Raw genomic sequence first — 5,000 nt, 5'->3', positions numbered from 1 at the left:
GTATAGCAGGGACGGTGCTGCCTCTCGCTTCGCTCGCTGTCCGCCGCTCGCCGCTCGCTCGTGCAGCCAAAAATGGCCAGTTTTGGCCCGTTTTTGGGCCGTTTTGGCCAGTTTTTGGCCTGTTCTTGCATTGCGCGGTGACCGTCGAGAGCGGAGCAAAACGTCAGCCATCTCAGCACCCTGGAACCCCCCGGGTGGCACAGGGCTGGATGGGGCTTTCGTATAGCAGGGACGGTGCTGCCTCTCGCTTCGCTCGCTGTCCGCCGCTCGCCGCTCGCTCGTGCAGCCAAAAATGGCCAGTTTTGGCCCGTTTTTGGGCCGTTTTGGCCAGTTTTTGGCCTGTTCTTGCATTGCGCGGTGACCGTCGAGAGCGGAGCAAAACGTCAGCCATCTCAGCACCCTGGAACCCCCCGGGTGGCACAGGGCTGGATGGGGCTTTCGTATAGCAGGGACGGTGCTGCCTCTCGCTTCGCTCGCTGTCCGCCGCTCGCCGCTCGCTCGTGCAGCCAAAAATGGCCAGTTTTGGCCCGTTTTTGGGCCGTTTTGGCCAGTTTTTGGCCTGTTCTTGCATTGCGCGGTGACCGTCGAGAGCGGAGCAAAACGTCAGCCATCTCAGCACCCTGGAACCCCCCGGGTGGCACAGGGCTGGATGGGGCTTTCGTATAGCAGGGACGGTGCTGCCTCTCGCTTCGCTCGCTGTCCGCCGCTCGCCGCTCGCTCGTGCAGCCAAAAATGGCCAGTTTTGGCCCGTTTTTGGGCCGTTTTGGCCAGTTTTTGGCCTGTTCTTGCATTGCGCGGTGACCGTCGAGAGCGGAGCAAAACGTCAGCCATCTCAGCACCCTGGAACCCCCCGGGTGGCACAGGGCTGGATGGGGCTTTCGTATAGCAGGGACGGTGCTGCCTCTCGCTTCGCTCGCTGTCCGCCGCTCGCCGCTCGCTCGTGCAGCCAAAAATGGCCAGTTTTGGCCCGTTTTTGGGCCGTTTTGGCCAGTTTTTGGCCTGTTCTTGCATTGCGCGGTGACCGTCGAGAGCGGAGCAAAACGTCAGCCATCTCAGCACCCTGGAACCCCCCGGGTGGCACAGGGCTGGATGGGGCTTTCGTATAGCAGGGACGGTGCTGCCTCTCGCTTCGCTCGCTGTCCGCCGCTCGCCGCTCGCTCGTGCAGCCAAAAATGGCCAGTTTTGGCCCGTTTTTGGGCCGTTTTGGCCAGTTTTTGGCCTGTTCTTGCATTGCGCGGTGACCGTCGAGAGCGGAGCAAAACGTCAGCCATCTCAGCACCCTGGAACCCCCCGGGTGGCACAGGGCTGGATGGGGCTTTCGTATAGCAGGGACGGTGCTGCCTCTCGCTTCGCTCGCTGTCCGCCGCTCGCCGCTCGCTCGTGCAGCCAAAAATGGCCAGTTTTGGCCCGTTTTTGGGCCGTTTTGGCCAGTTTTTGGCCTGTTCTTGCATTGCGCGGTGACCGTCGAGAGCGGAGCAAAACGTCAGCCATCTCAGCACCCTGGAACCCCCCGGGTGGCACAGGGCTGGATGGGGCTTTCGTATAGCAGGGACGGTGCTGCCTCTCGCTTCGCTCGCTGTCCGCCGCTCGCCGCTCGCTCGTGCAGCCAAAAATGGCCAGTTTTGGCCCGTTTTTGGGCCGTTTTGGCCAGTTTTTGGCCTGTTCTTGCATTGCGCGGTGACCGTCGAGAGCGGAGCAAAACGTCAGCCATCTCAGCACCCTGGAACCCCCCGGGTGGCACAGGGCTGGATGGGGCTTTCGTATAGCAGGGACGGTGCTGCCTCTCGCTTCGCTCGCTGTCCGCCGCTCGCCGCTCGCTCGCGCAGCCAAAAATGGCCAGTTTTGGCCCGTTTTTGGGCCGTTTTGGCCAGTTTTTGGCCTGTTCTTGCATTGCGCGGTGACCGTCGAGAGCGGAGCAAAACGTCAGCCATCTCAGCACCCTGGAACCCCCCGGGTGGCACAGGGCTGGATGGGGCTTTCGTATAGCAGGGACGGTGCTGCCTCTCGCTTCGCTCGCTGTCCGCCGCTCGCCGCTCGCTCGTGCAGCCAAAAATGGCCAGTTTTGGCCCGTTTTTGGGCCGTTTTGGCCAGTTTTTGGCCTGTTCTTGCATTGCGCGGTGACCGTCGAGAGCGGAGCAAAACGTCAGCCATCTCAGCACCCTGGAACCCCCCGGGTGGCACAGGGCTGGATGGGGCTTTCGTATAGCAGGGACGGTGCTGCCTCTCGCTTCGCTCGCTGTCCGCCGCTCGCCGCTCGCTCGTGCAGCCAAAAATGGCCAGTTTTGGCCCGTTTTTGGGCCGTTTTGGCCAGTTTTTGGCCTGTTCTTGCATTGCGCGGTGACCGTCGAGAGCGGAGCAAAACGTCAGCCATCTCAGCACCCTGGAACCCCCCGGGTGGCACAGGGCTGGATGGGGCTTTCGTATAGCAGGGACGGTGCTGCCTCTCGCTTCGCTCGCTGTCCGCCGCTCGCCGCTCGCTCGTGCAGCCAAAAATGGCCAGTTTTGGCCCGTTTTTGGGCCGTTTTGGCCAGTTTTTGGCCTGTTCTTGCATTGCGCGGTGACCGTCGAGAGCGGAGCAAAACGTCAGCCATCTCAGCACCCTGGAACCCCCCGGGTGGCACAGGGCTGGATGGGGCTTTCGTATAGCAGGGACGGTGCTGCCTCTCGCTTCGCTCGCTGTCCGCCGCTCGCCGCTCGCTCGCGCAGCCAAAAATGGCCAGTTTTGGCCCGTTTTTGGGCCGTTTTGGCCAGTTTTTGGCCTGTTCTTGCATTGCGCGGTGACCGTCGAGAGCGGAGCAAAACGTCAGCCATCTCAGCACCCTGGAACCCCCCGGGTGGCACAGGGCTGGATGGGGCTTTCGTATAGCAGGGACGGTGCTGCCTCTCGCTTCGCTCGCTGTCCGCCGCTCGCCGCTCGCTCGTGCAGCCAAAAATGGCCAGTTTTGGCCCGTTTTTGGGCCGTTTTGGCCAGTTTTTGGCCTGTTCTTGCATTGCGCGGTGACCGTCGAGAGCGGAGCAAAACGTCAGCCATCTCAGCACCCTGGAACCCCCCGGGTGGCACAGGGCTGGATGGGGCTTTCGTATAGCAGGGACGGTGCTGCCTCTCGCTTCGCTCGCTGTCCGCCGCTCGCCGCTCGCTCGTGCAGCCAAAAATGGCCAGTTTTGGCCCGTTTTTGGGCCGTTTTGGCCAGTTTTTGGCCTGTTCTTGCATTGCGCGGTGACCGTCGAGAGCGGAGCAAAACGTCAGCCATCTCAGCACCCTGGAACCCCCCGGGTGGCACAGGGCTGGATGGGGCTTTCGTATAGCAGGGACGGTGCTGCCTCTCGCTTCGCTCGCTGTCCGCCGCTCGCCGCTCGCTCGTGCAGCCAAAAATGGCCAGTTTTGGCCCGTTTTTGGGCCGTTTTGGCCAGTTTTTGGCCTGTTCTTGCATTGCGCGGTGACCGTCGAGAGCGGAGCAAAACGTCAGCCATCTCAGCACCCTGGAACCCCCCGGGTGGCACAGGGCTGGATGGGGCTTTCGTATAGCAGGGACGGTGCTGCCTCTCGCTTCGCTCGCTGTCCGCCGCTCGCCGCTCGCTCGCTCAGCCAAAAATGGCCAGTTTTGGCCCGTTTTTGGGCCGTTTTGGCCAGTTTTTGGCCTGTTCTTGCATTGCGCGGTGACCGTCGAGAGCGGAGCAAAACGTCAGCCATCTCAGCACCCTGGAACCCCCCGGGTGGCACAGGGCTGGATGGGGCTTTCGTATAGCAGGGACGGTGCTGCCTCTCGCTTCGCTCGCTGTCCGCCGCTCGCCGCTCGCGCAGCCAAAAATGGCCAGTTTTGGCCCGTTTTTGGGCCGTTTTGGCCAGTTTTTGGCCTGTTCTTGCATTGCGCGGTGACCGTCGAGAGCGGAGCAAAACGTCAGCCATCTCAGCACCCTGGAACCCCCCGGGTGGCACAGGGCTGGATGGGGCTTTCGTATAGCAGGGACGGTGCTGCCTCTCGCTTCGCTCGCTGTTCGCCGCTCGCCGCTCGCTCGCGCAGCCAAAAATGGCCAGTTTTGGCCCGTTTTTGGGCTGTTTTGGCCAGTTTTTGGCCTGTTCTTGCGTGGTGCGGTGACCGTCGTGAGCGGAGCAAAACGTCAGCCATCTCAGCACCCTGGAACCCCCCGGGTGGCACAGGGCTGGATGGGGCTTTCGTATAGCAGGGACGGTGCTGCCTCTCGCTTCGCTCGCTGTTCGCCGCTCGCCGCTCGCTCGCGCAGCCAAAAATGGCCAGTTTTGGCCCGTTTTTGGGCTGTTTTGGCCTGTTTTTGGGCTGTTCTTGTGTGGCGCGGTGACCGTCGTGAGCGGAGCAAAATGTCAGCCATCTCAGCACCCTGGAACCCCCCGGGTGGCACAGGGCTGGATGGGGCTTTCGTATAGCAGGGACGGTGCTGCCTCGCGCTTCGCTCGCTGTTCGCCGCTCTCCGCTCGCTCGCGCAGCAAAAAATGGCCAGTTTTGGCCCGTTTTTGGGCTGTTTTGGCCAGTTTTTGGCCTGTTCTTGCGTGCCGCGGCGACCGTCGTGAGCGGAGCAAAACGTCAGCCATCTCAGCACCCTGGAACCCCCCGGGTGGCACAGGGCTGGATGGGGCTTTCGTATAGCAGGGACGGTGCTGCCTCTCGCTTCGCTCGCTGTCCGCCGCTCGCTGCTCGCTCGCGCAGCCAAAAATGGCCAGTTTTGGCCCGTTTTTGGGCTGTTTTGGCCTGTTTTTGGGCTGTTCTTGTGTGCCGCGGCGACCGTCGTGAGCGGAGCAAAATGTCAGCCATCTCAGCACCCTGGAACCCCCCGGGTGGCACAGGGCTGGATGGGGCTTTCGTATAGCAGGGACGGTGCTGCCTCTCGCTTCGCTCGCTGTCCGCCGCTCGCCGCTCGCTCGCGCAGCCAAAAATGGCCAGTTTTGGCCCGTTTTTGGGCCGTTTTGGCCAGTTTTTGGCCTGTTCTTGCGTTGCGCGGTGACCGTCGAGAGCGGAGCAAAACGT

The sequence above is a fragment of the Musa acuminata genome, unplaced genomic scaffold (genome assembly GCF_036884655.1).
Source record: "Musa acuminata AAA Group cultivar baxijiao unplaced genomic scaffold, Cavendish_Baxijiao_AAA HiC_scaffold_480, whole genome shotgun sequence".
NCBI lineage: Eukaryota > Viridiplantae > Streptophyta > Magnoliopsida > Zingiberales > Musaceae > Musa > Musa acuminata.
The sequence above is the reverse complement of the archived record's forward strand: the minus strand, read 5'-3'. Positions refer to the sequence as shown.